This window comes from Scyliorhinus torazame, chromosome 7, assembly GCF_047496885.1.
Source record: "Scyliorhinus torazame isolate Kashiwa2021f chromosome 7, sScyTor2.1, whole genome shotgun sequence".
NCBI lineage: Eukaryota > Metazoa > Chordata > Chondrichthyes > Carcharhiniformes > Scyliorhinidae > Scyliorhinus > Scyliorhinus torazame.
The window spans coordinates 298,333,941-298,347,340 of NC_092713.1; positions in this window are offsets into that span (position 1 = coordinate 298,333,941).

A 13,400-nucleotide genomic window follows, 5' to 3' on the forward strand; every position below is an offset into this window, starting at 1 on the left:
GTCTTTCCCACTAGGCTCTGCTCCCAGTCGATTTTCGTCAGTTCCTCCCTCATGCCCCTGTAGTTACCTTTATTTACCTGTAACACCTTTACATCTGATTCTACCTTCTTTCTTTCAAATTGGAGATTGAATTCTACCATATTATGATCACTGCCTCCTAAGTGTTCCCTTACTTTAAGATCTTTAATCAAGTCTGGCTCATTTCATAACACTAAGTCCAGAATGGCCTGTTCCCTCGTGGGCTCCCTCACAAGCTGTTCCAAAAAGCCCTCCTGTAAACATTCAATGAATTCCCTTTCATTGGGTCCACTGGCAGCATTATTTCCCCAGTCCACCTGCAAATTGAAGTCCCCCATGATCACTGAGACCTTGCCTTTCTGACATGCACTTTCTATTTCGTGGTGCATTTTGTGCCCACGGTCCTGACCACTGTTAGGAGGCCTGTACATAACTCCCATTATGGGTTTTTTGCCTTTGTGGTTCCTCAACTCTGCCCACACAGACTCCACATCATCTGACCGTATGTCGTTTAGTGCTATTGATTTAATTTCATTCCTAATTAACAAGGCAACCCCGCCCCCTCTGCCCACCTCTCTGTCTTTTCGATAGGTTGTGAATCCCTAGATGTTTAAATGCCAGTCCTGAACCCCCTGCAACCATGTCTCTGTGATGCCTACCACATCATACCTGCCAGTCACAATCTGGGCCACAAGCTCATCTACCTTGTTCCGTACACTGCGCGCATTTAAATATAGCACCTTTAATTCTCTATTGACCGTCCCTTTTTGTTTTCTTAGTGCGGTGGACCTTGGTTTACTGAGCCTTTCCATACACTGTGTCATATTTTGTGGGATTGGGACTATCGTAACCTCTCCTGAGTTTTGTCTTTTCGTGCTTTTTTGTATTCCTAAGCAGCTACGCTTCCCACTAATTACTTCACCTCTTGGTTCCCTGACTTTCCCTTCCCCCCCAATCTCTAGTTTAAAGTCCTATTGACCACCCTATTTACTCTTTTCGCCAGAACACTGGTCCCAGCTCGGTTCAGGTGGAGACCATCCCAATGGTATAACCCTAACCCCCCTGTCCCAAAACTGATGCCAGTGTCCCATGAAAAGGAACCCCTCTTTCCCACACCACTCTTTCAGCCACGTGTTAACTTCCCTTATTCTTGCCTCCCTATGCCAATTTGCACGTGGCTCGGGCAGTAATCCGGAGATTATGACCCTTGAGGACCTGTTTTTTAATTTGAATCCTAGCTCTTTATAATTTCTAAACAGGTCCTCTTTTCTAGACTTGCCTATGTTGTTGGTACCGACATGGACCACAACAACTGGATCCTCCCCCTCCCTCTCCAGTATCCTTTCAAGATGGTCAGAGATGTCCCGCACCCTAGCACCGGGCAGGCAACATACCATGCGGGACTCTTTATCCTGCTCACAAAGGATACTATCTATCCCCCTGATAATAGAATCCACTACAACTACAACTTGCCTATTTACTCCCTCCCCTTGAATGGCCTGCTGAACCATGGTGCCTTGGTCAGCTGACTCATCCTTCCTGCAGCCCTGTTCGCCATCCACACAGGGAGCAGGTGCCTCATACCTGTTGGACAGGGTCAAGGGCTGAGGCTCCTGAGTTCCAGACTGCTGGTTCCCTTTACCTGCCTGACTTGCTGTCACATCCAAGACATCAGAGTTGCTCTGTGTTCTGCTCTCAGGCTAAAGTGAACTAAAACTGGATCACATGATATACTTCCCTTATTGTGAGGTCATGATGCAATCCCACAAATGCATGTTGCAACATTCCCCTTTCATTATTAAAGATGCTTCTCCCCTTCCAAAGAAGAAAACTATTTACAAAGCATCTAAATGTTTGGCTCCCATTGCATACGTGTCTAAACTGATGAATTTAAGTGTCTCTAAGGAATTAAGGTAATCTGCTGATACGTCCAGATCTTCCAATGGCAACTTTGTCTGGAGGATTCTGGAACTGATCACAGTGCTTTAATGGAATGTTTGGATGTTGTTCCTGGCTGTTTTGGGGATCTGTTATCTTTGAGAGTGTAGGAGTGTACCATGGTTGGTAAACTGGATTGGATTTGATTTGTCCTTGGTTACACCGCATCATTCCATCTTTTTGTGTAATGGTCTCAGGGTCCTTGGTTCTGAACAAATCCTTGTCACCTCGACAGGTTGTCACATACATTCTGTGGCACCCTGGATGTGAACTTACTGTTCCAACTGTCATCTTCTTTTGCAGTTTTAAAAGTTTCTCTTTAGTTTCAAAGAGAGTACAATGGATTACAGTCGGTAGATTGGTACATACTGTTATGCCAAACATGTGTTCTTCCAGTCATTTTGCAATTGTTGATCTTGTTTTGTCTGTCAATATTCGTTCAGCTAAGATTTTAGATCAAAGGTAGTGAGGAGAAGAGGTAATGTGATCAACATTCCATTTCTCACACATATCCTGAAATGGATTACCAATAAATTGCAGACTGTTATCTGTGATGATATCTCCAGGCACGCCAAACAAACTGAAAATAATACTGAGAGGGTGCAGGACAGTTAAGCTTGATGTAAGCGGCGGCATGTGGTGCAGTGGTTAGCACTGGGACTGCGGTGCTGAGAATCCGGGTTCGAATCCCAGCCTGGGTCACTGTCTTGTGTGCAGTCTGCACATTCTCCCCGTGTGTGCGTGGGTTTCCTCCGGGTGCTCCGGTTTCCTCCCACAAACCAAAGATGTGCAGGTTAGGTGGATTGGCCACACTAAATTGCCCCTAAATTGAAAAAAATAATTGGGTGCTCCAAATTTATTTTTAAAAAGCTTGCTGTATTGTGCAATTGCTGAATAATGGGGTGCTTGGTAAAGTGTCGCAATGGCGGTGACCATGAAGTCAGTGCCATGGACTTGAAGGATTGAATGCGTTTCTGGACCAAAGGTGGGTGAGAACTTCATGTGGAATCAATGGTGCTTGGTGCTGACTTGGCAAATAATCTTGACATGCTTCACACTTCTTGATGGTGACTTTAATGTTATTAACAATACCGAGGCAATAGACTGCCTCTATGTCTGTGTGAGTGAGTGATGCCCTCCATATAGTCTACGGCATTGTCGTCCCCCGTCTTTGTCTCATTGTGCACATTGTCATCATGTTTTGGTTTGTCTGTCACTTGTGGAGATGTTTCTGATGGGATACTGGATGGGCATTCTTATTGATTGAAGGTATCCAATGTGTACAGTCTGTTTGGATCCGTGCACGGTCCATTGTAGTTGCATCACAACACATTCCATTTTCTCTGCATCTGCTCATGAAGTGGCACATGAGAACAGATATACATGATTGAAGATATCAGAGTTATGCTATGTTATGATCATGGGCAAAAGTGAAATGAAAACTGATCTCATGACAAACTTCACTTCCAGTGAGGTCATGCTTCAGTCCCTTAAAGGCATATTGCAACATTCGGTTCTTTATGACTTTAAACGAGAGACTGCCCCCACCACCTTCCCAGATTGTGCAAGGAAACCCAACAGAGTTTGATTTTCGGGCTCCCCGAGTGGCAACTCATAGCTGTTTGAACACCAGTAGTGACAGAATGAGACGCTTAATTGGGAATTAATTGCCAAATTCGGGGCCTCAATTGGCATCTTGCAGAACTCCGGGAGGAAGAAATTCCATGAGCCTTCCAACCCGGCACTTAATTGGGTGGAGACGGGAAGGCGGCTGGGTCCCCAAACCACATTTACCCACTCGATCAAGTGCGCCCACATGCAAATTAACCTCTTGGGGACCATTAAATCCCCCCGTAAAGTTGGGTCTCACCCCACAACCCAAAGATGTGAAGGATAGGTGGAATGGCCACACTAAAAATTGCCCCTTAATTGGAAAGAAGCAATTGAGTGCTCTAAATTTATATTTTAAAAATTTCACATAAAGTGACGAAATATCCCTGGATTTTGTGGCAATGCTGATAATGAAACTGTCAGCTTTCACCACAATTACTCCACTGAAACTGACAGCAATTTCAGGAATCTTCACATCTTCAGAGTATTACAGAAATCTGGAGATTACTGTCAGTGATGTATTGCTACTCTTGAAGGTGCAGTGTTAATATCACCCCAGAGAGCAAACCCAAACAATAAAGCAATTCACAAAAAATTGCTATTTTAAGCTATTAATATCATTGGAAAAACCAAAGGAAAAGCTACACTTCATTGAATAAGATGTCGATCAGTTTTAACAGTGCAGTTAGATTGAAATTACTGCTAAACACCCTCAATGGCCCTGAAAAGATCATTTTGCAACCTTCTCCACAAATAGCCCAGAATATTCCGGCTGTCTTTCCGCGCGTGATCTTCCAGTCCTGCCGAGGGTGAACCCCTGCCGCGGGTTCCCTGGCAGGGGGAGATGGGGTGGGTTAATTCAATGGGAAATTCCATTGACAGCGACGGGACATTCCGGTCTTGCTGCTGGCCAATGATGGGCTCCTCCACTGTCACCAAACACACCGTGGGGACCGGGAAAAATCCCGCCTCACTTAACCTAAGATTTTTTGAATGTTACACTCAGAATGATGAATAAATTGCTCTTGATTTCCTCGTCGGCTGTTTCAGACAATTCCTCAATGTGATTTGCTGCTTACCAGCTCGTTGATATCACTGCCGCTGCTGCCTGAGAATCCCCTGGTACAGCAGCAGATTTAAACTATCCCCAGGAAAGGGGAAGTCTGAGCCACAGACTTTACTGGATATTTGGAACTAGATTTCTTTGAGGGCCATTTCCCTGCTGACTACAAAATCCATCCTCAGCTCGAACACGACTGCAGATCTCTAGTGCCACCAATCCACAACAATCAGAATAACAGTGCACATCAATAAACAGAGCATTTTACACACGTTTCAGAAGAATTACAGCTTGTCGAGAGTTACATTTATAACACACCAATCTTGACCTCCAGAGTCCCGAAGTGGATTACAGCTCTGTGGTTTCACAGCGGAAACACACAGCAGGATTATCTGCCCCACCCCGTGCAGCGGGTTCTGTAGCGGCAGTGGTGGCTCGCCATTGGCCGGCGGTGGGATTTTCCAGGCCCGCCGCTGTCAATGGGTTTTCCAATTGTTTGCACGCTCTGCCACCCGGGAACCCGCGCTGGGGGTCGCCATCGGTGGAACAGAAGATCCCGCTGGCGGGAGTGGCTGTAGAACCTTGGCATTGTCACGATTGTAATGTGGGAAACGCACCAATCAATTCATGCAAAGCAAGATCCCATTGTTTGCAATGTAATAAGGAGTGAATAATATGTTTTTATTGAAATTGGATGCAGGATAAATGTTGGCCAGAACATCGGGAAGCACTCAGTGCCTCAGTGCTGCACTGAAGTGTCAGCCAAGATGTTGTGATCGAGTCCCTGGACTGCGATTGGAACATTCAATCTCTGAATAGAATACAATAATGCCCAATGACGATGGGTTACTCCATGGCATAGGGGTGCCAGCGGAGCTATCCCCTGAGGCTCCCCCACCCCCTGGCACTGCCAGTCCTAGAGACCGCACTGGTCTCGACCAGGATCTGCATGCTCACGGCCCTCACAGGGGGTGGACTATCTCCATTTGGGACTGCGCCACATCACCAATTGACTGTGCCACTATCTTCTGGGTCTGAATCTCATCAGCCAGTGACTGCACCATCTCCCTCTGGGACTGAGCCACCTCCCTCTGTGTCTGTGCCACGTCAGCCAGCTGGGCAATGCCCCGACGCGCTCAGCCATGGCCTGCTGTGGCTGGGCTAAGCTCAGGAGTGCCGCTGAGTGTTGTGAGGGTGAGGATGGTGTTGGGGTGGTTTCAGGCGTGTGTGTCACACGTGTCATGGGGAACTGCAACTCAACTGGGGCTCACTTCCTCACACGACACGGACTTTGATTCTTAGGGGGGCTCACAATCTCCATGGGGCCTTAAATCTAACTTTGAGATCGTGGCACCATTTAAAAAGGGCATCCCGACATCTGGTGGCGGCCATGGAGGAGTAGGTCGCACATTTGATAGGTCCCGCCTGTGACGGACGTTTGGACCTTTTTCCCCTGTTTGTTGAAATGAAAACTCGCTTATTGTCACAAGTAGGCGTCAAATGAAGTTACTGTGAAAAGCCCCTAGTCGCCACATTCCGGCGCCTGTTCGGGGAGGCTGGTACGGGAATTGAACCGTGTTGCTGGCCTGCCTTGGTCTGCTTTCAAAGCCAGAGATTTAGCCCTGCGCTAAACCAGCCCCCTTTTTCTGGATTTATTGGATAAAGCAGTGAAGAGTGAGACAGTGAGGAGAAATACCCCTCCAGTGTATGGAGAATTGGACCACAAGTAGCCATGTGAGAAGACAAAGTTCTACAAGGAAGACGCAAGCAGAGCTGGCAACGCGGGAAAGCATGGCAGAGCAGCAGGGCCGCGGGGAGACGGCACAGCGGTCGACGGAGCAGCTGGTGAAGTTTTTTGAAGATTGCTTCGCCAAGCTTAAGAAGGACACGCTGGACCCGATCAAGGCTTTGATCAATCAGGTGGCAGAATCAAGAAACCCACGGACGTGCAATCCAGGAGCTGGAGTAAAAGGTGTCAGAGCACGAGGAATACCTAACCGTGCTGGAGACCAAGATGGAGATGATGAATGACCGCCAGAAAAAAATGCAGGAGAAGCTGAAGGACCTGGAGAACAGGCCCAGGAGGCAGAATCTGAGAATCTTCAGCCTCCCTAAAGGCAGTGAGGGATCAGATGCGAGGACCTATGTGACAAACATGCTGGAGAAATTGATGGGGGGCTGAGGAGTTCCCTCAGAGCCCTCGCGCGAAGAAGCCCCAAGCGAATGAGCCGCCGAGGGCGATGGTGGTACGTTTGCATCGCTTCCTGGACAAGGATCACGTTCTGCGGTGGGCCAAGAAAGAACGGAGCAGCAAGTGGAAGAATTGTGAGCTGCGCATTTATCAAGACCTGGGCGCGGATTTGGCCAAGAGGAGGGTTTAATCGGGCAAAAACGGCCCTCTTTAAGAAGGGGGTGAAGTTCGGGGTGTTGTACCCAGCCTGTCTGTGGATCACATATGAGGAACAGGATTTTTACTTCGAAACACCAGACGATGTATGGACTTTCATCAAGGAAAAAAGACTGGACGTGAATTAAAGACACTGAATCCATGGAGAGTATTGTAGTGCTGATTTGTTGAAAATCACTTTTGTGCTGGTTTGAATAAGTAGTGGTATGTGCAATAAGGGGCTGTTTCGATGGCTAAAGTTAACTTTGTCTAATTGGGAGCTGGTTGAGGGGGGTGGTTTCTGTGGTTGTTTTTTCTGTGGCTGCTTTTCCACTGTTTTTTCTGATGTTTGTTTACTGGGGAATGTGATGCTTTGAATATGTTTGTCCAAGTGGGGGGAGAGGGGAGAGAACAATGGGGAGACAGACTGTTTGGTGCCATGGATGGGAGCTATCAAGTCAGCTTGGGTCAGCTGACTCACGGAAGCACAGTGGGGGGGCGAGCAGGTGTTAATCTGGAGCTTGATATGGGTGGTTGAGTTTCTAGTGCAGTTACCATGGTGGAGGGAGCAGGGAGGGCGGGGGGGAGCTGTTTTGCTGACACGGGAGGAACTGTTACGAGGGGTCAAATGGGAAATCAGGGACGGCGAATGCCCGAGGGGGGGGCTCGAGGAGGCCGCATGCGCGAGCTGGAGGCTGGCCTAAAAAGGGTGATGGCTAGTCGGCAGGGTGGGTGGGGCGGGAAGCCTCCCGATCAGGCTGATTATATGGAACATTAGAGGGTTGAAAAGCCGGTCAAGAGGGCTTGCGTGTTTGCGCATTTGAGGGGCCTGAAGGTGGACGTGGCAATGCTACAAGAGACACACCTAAAGGCTATAGACCAGACTAGATTGGCAAAGGGGTGGGTTGGCCAAGTATTCCACTCAGGGCTGGACTCAGGGACCAGTGGGGTAGCGATCTTGATCAATAAACGTCTGGCATTCGAGGCAGAGAGAATCGTGTCAGACATGGAGGGTAGGTACATAATGGTGAGTGGGAAGCTGGAGGGGGTGCGGGTGGTACTCGTGAACATATTTGCTCCGAATTAGGACGACGTGGAATTTATGAGGCGGGTGTTAGGTAAGACTTTGAGTCATGAGAGGAGATTTTAATACAGTCATTTATCCGGAATTGGACCGGTCAAAATCCAGGGCAGGGCGGGTGCCAGCCGCGGCAAAGGAATTGAAGGGCTTTATGGAACAGATGGGGGGGGTGGGGAGTAGACCCATGGAGGTTTGTACGGCCAAGGTCGAAGGAGTTTTCTTTTTTCTCCCATGTTCACAAGGTATAGAACATAGAACATAGAACATTACAGCGCAGTACAGGCCCTTTGGCCCTCGATGTTGCGCCGACCTGTGAAACCACTCTAAAGCCCATCTACACTATTCCCTTATCGTCCACATGTCTATCCAATGACCATTTGAATGCCCTTAGTGTTGGCGAGTCCACTACTGTTCCAGGCAGGGTATTCCACGCCCTTACTACTCTCTGAGTAAAGAACCTACCTCTGACATCTGTCTTATATCTATCTCCCCTCAATTTAAAGCTATGTCCCCTCGTGCTAGACATCACCATCCGAGGAAAAAGGCTCTCACTGTCCACCCTATCCAATTCTCTGATCACCTTGTATGCCTCAATTAAGTCACCTCTTAACCTTCTTCTCTCTAACGAAAACAGCCTCAAGTCCCTCAGCCTGACCTCATAAGATCTTCCCTCCATACCAGGCAACATTCTGGTAACTCTCCTCTGCACCCTTTCCAATGTTTCCACATCCTTCCTATAATGCGGCGACCAGAATTGCACACAATACTCCAAATGCGGCCGCACCAGAGTTTTGTACAGCTGCAACATGACCTCATGGCTCCGAAACTCAATCCCTCTACCAATAAAAGCTAACACACCGTACGCCTTCTTAACAACCCTCTCAACCTGGGTGGCAACTTTCAGGGATCTATGTACATGGACACCGAGGTTTTTCTGCTCATCCACACTGCCAAGAATCTTACCATTAGCCCAGTATTCTGTCTTCCTGTTATTCCTTCCCGAATGAATCACCTCACACCTTTCTGCATTAAACTCCATTTGCCACGTCTCAGCCCAGCGCTGCAGCTTATCTATGTCCCTCTGTAACTTGGAACATCCTTCCGCACTGTCCACAACTCCACCGACTTTTGTGTCATCTGCAAATTTACTCACCCATCCTTCTACGCCCTCCTCCAGGTCATTTATAAAAATGACAAGCAGCAGTGGCCCCAAAACAGATCCTTGTGGTACACCACTAGTAACTGGACTCCAGTCTGAACATTTCCCATCAACCACCACCCTTTGTCTTCTTCCAGCTAGCCAATTTCTGATCCAAACTGCAAAATCACCCTGAATCCCATGCCTCTGTATTTTCTGCAGTCGCCTATCATGGGGAACCTTATCAAACGCTTTACTGAAATCCATATGCACCACATCAACTGCTTTACCCTTATCCACCTGTTTGGTCACCTTCTCAAAGAACTCAATAAGGTTTGTGAGGCATGACCTACCCTTCACAAAACCGTGTTGACTATCTCTAATCAAATTATTCCTTTCCAGATGATTATACATCCTATCTCTTATAAACATTTCCAAGATTTTGCCCACAACAGAAGTAAGGCTCACTGGCCTATAGCTACCGGGGTTGTCTCTACTCCCCTTCTTGAACAAGGGGACAACATTTGCTATCCTCCAGTCTTCTGGCACTATTCCTGTAGACAAAGATGACTTAAAGATCAAAGCCAAAGGCTCAGCAATCTCCTCCCTAGCTTCCCAGAGAATCCTAGGATAAATCCCATCCGGCCCAGGGGACTTATCTATTTTCACACTTTCCAGAATAGCTAACACCTCCTCCTTATGAACCTCAAGCCCTTCTAGTCTAGTAGCCTGAATCTCAGTATTCTCCATGACAACATAGTCTTTTTCCTGTGTGAATACTGATGAAAAATATTCATTTAGCACCTTTCATATCTCCTCGGACTCCAAGCACAACTTCCCACTACTGTCCTTGACTGGCCCTCCTCTTACCCTAGTCATTCTTTTATTCCTGACATATCTATAGAAAGCTTTAGGGTTATCCTTGATCCTACCTGCCAAAGACTTCTCATGTCCCCTCCTGGCTCTTCTTAGCTCTCTCTTTAGGTCCTTCCTAGCTAACTTGTAACTCTCGAACACCCTAACTGAACCTTCATGTCTCATCTTTACATAAGCCTCCTTCTTCCTCTTGACAAGGGTTTTGACTGCTTTAGTAAACCACGGTTCCCTTGCTCGACCACTTCCTCCCTGCCTGACAGGTACATACTTATCAAGGACATGCAGTAGCTGTTCCTTGAACAAGCTCCACATTTCCATTGTGCCCATCCCCTGCAGTTTTCCTCTCCACCGATGTATCCTAAGTCTTGCCTCATCGCATCATACTCTCGCATCATAAGAATATAAGAACATAAGAACTAAGAGCAGGAGTAGGCCACCTGGCCCCTCGAGCCTGCACCGCCATTCAATGAGATAATGGCTGATCCTTTGTGGACTCAGTTCCATTTTCTGGCCCGAACACCATAACCCTTAATCCCTTTATTCTTCAAAAAACTATCTATCTTTATCTTAAAAACATTTAATGAAGGAGCCTCTACTGCTTCACTGGGCAAGGAATTCAATAGATTCACAACCCTTTGGGTGAAGATGTTCCTCCTAAACTCAGTCCTAAATCTACTTCCCCTTATTTTGAGGCTATGCCCCCTAGTTCTGCTTTCACCCGCCAGTGGAAACAACCTGCCCGCATCTATCCTATCTATTCCCTTCATAATTTTATATGTTTCTATAAGATCCCCCCTCATCCTTCTAAATTCCAACGAGTACAGTCTCAGTCTACTCAACCTCTCTCGTAATCCAACCCCTTCAGCTCTGGGATTAACCTAGTGAACCTCCTCTGCACACCCTCCCGTGCCAATACGTCCTTTCTCAAGTAAGGAGACCAAGACTGAACGCAATACTCCAGGTGTGGCCTCACTAACGCCTTATACAATTGCAGCAGAACCTCCCTAGTCTTAAACTCCATCCCTCTAGCAATGAAGGACAAAATTCCATTCGCCTGCTTAATCACCTGTTCCACCTGTAAACCAACTTTTTTGCGACTCATGCACTAGCACACCCAGGTCTCTCTGCACAGCAGCATGTTTTAATATTTTATCATTTAAATAATAATCCCTTTTGCTGCTATTCCTACCAAAATGGATAACCTCACATTTGTCAACATTGTATTCCATCAGCCAGACCCTAGCCCATTCACTTAGCCTATCCAAATCCCTCTGCAGACTTCCAGTATCCTCTGCACTTTTTGCTTTACCACTTATCTTAGTGTCGTCTGCAAACTTGGACACATTGCCCTTGGTCCCCAACTCCAAATCATCTCTGTAAATTGTGAACAATTCTGGGCCCAACACTGATCCCTGAGGGACACCACTAGCTACTGATTGCCAACCAGAGCAACACCCATTAATCCCCACTCTTTGCTTTCTATTAATTAACCAATCCTCTATCCATGTTACTACTTTACCCTTAATGCCATGCATCTTTATCTTATGCAGCAACCTTTTGTGTGGCACCTTGTCAAAGGCTTTCTGGAAATCCAGATATACCACAACCATTGGAACCACGTTATCTACCGCACTGGTAATGTCCACAAAAAATTCCACTAAATTAGTTAGGCACGACCTGCCCTTTATGAACCCATGCTGCGTCTGCCCAATGGGACAATTTCCATCCAGATGCCTCGCTATTTCTTTCTTGATGATAGATTCCAGCATCTTCCCTACTACTGAAGTTAAGCTCACTAGCCTATAATTGCCCGCTTTCTGCCTACCTCCTTTTTTAAACAGTGGCGTCACGTTTGCTAATTTCCAATCCGCCGGGACCACCCCAGAATTTAGTGAATTTTGGTAAATTATCACTAGTGCATTTGCAATTTCCCTAGCCATCTCTTTTAGCGCTCTGGGATGCATCCCATCAGGCCAGGCGACTTGTCTACCTTTAGCCCCAGTAGCTTGTCCATCACTACCTTCTTAGTGATAACAATCCTCTCAAGGTCCTCACCTGTCATAGCCTCACTTCTGTCATTCACTGGCATGTTATTTGTGTCTTCCACTGTGAAGACGGACCCAATAAACCTGTTCAGTTCCTCAGCCATTTCCTCATCTCCCATTATTAGATCTCCCTTCTCATCCTCGAAAGGACCAATATTTACCTTAGCCACTCTTTTTTGTTTTATATATTTGGAGAAACTTTTACTATCTGTTTCTATATTCTGAGCAAGTTTACTCTCATAATCTATCTTACTCTTCTTTATAGCTTTTTTAGTAGCTTTCTGTTGCCCCCTGTAGATTTCCCAATCCTCTAGTCTCCCACTACTTTTTGCCACTTTGTATGCTTTTTCCTTCAATTTGATACTCTCTCTTATTTCCTTCGATATCCATGGTCGATTTTCCCTCTTTCTACCGTCCTTCCTTTTTGTTGGTATAAACCTTTGCTGAGCACTGTGAAAAATCACTTGGAAGGTTCTCCACTGTTCCTCAACTGTTTCACCATAAAGTCTTTGCTCCCAGTCTACCTTAGCTAGTTCTTCTCTCATTGCATTGTAATCTCCTTTGTTTAAGCACAAAACACTAGTGTTTGATTTTACCTTCCCACCCTCCATCTGTATTTTAAATTCCACCATATTGTGATCGCTCCTTCCGAGAGGATCCCTAACTATGAGATCATGAATCAATCCTGTCTCATTACACAGGACCAGATCTAGGACCGCTTGTTCCCTCATAGGTTCCATTACATACTGTTCTAGGAAACTATCGTGGATACATTCTATAAACTGCTCCTCAAGGCTGCCTTGACCGACCTGGTTAAACCAATTGACATGTAGATTAAAATCCCCCATGATAACTGCTGTACCATTTCTACATGCATCCGTTATTTCTTTGTTTATTGCCTGCCCCACCATAATGTTACTATTTGGTGGCCTATAGACTACTCCTTTCAGTGACTTTTTTGCCTTACTATTCCTGATTTCCACCCAAATGGATTCAACCTTATCCTCCATAGCACCGATGTCATCCCTTACTATTGCCCGGATGTCACCCTTATATAACAGAGCTACACCACCTCCCTTATCATCCACTCTGACCTTCCGAATAGTTTGATCCCCTCGGATATTTAACTCCCAGTCGTGATCATGTTTCAGTAATGGCCACTAAATCACAGTCATTCACGATGATTTGCGCCATCAACTCATTTACCTTATTCCGAATACTACGAGCATTCAGGTAAAGTACACTTA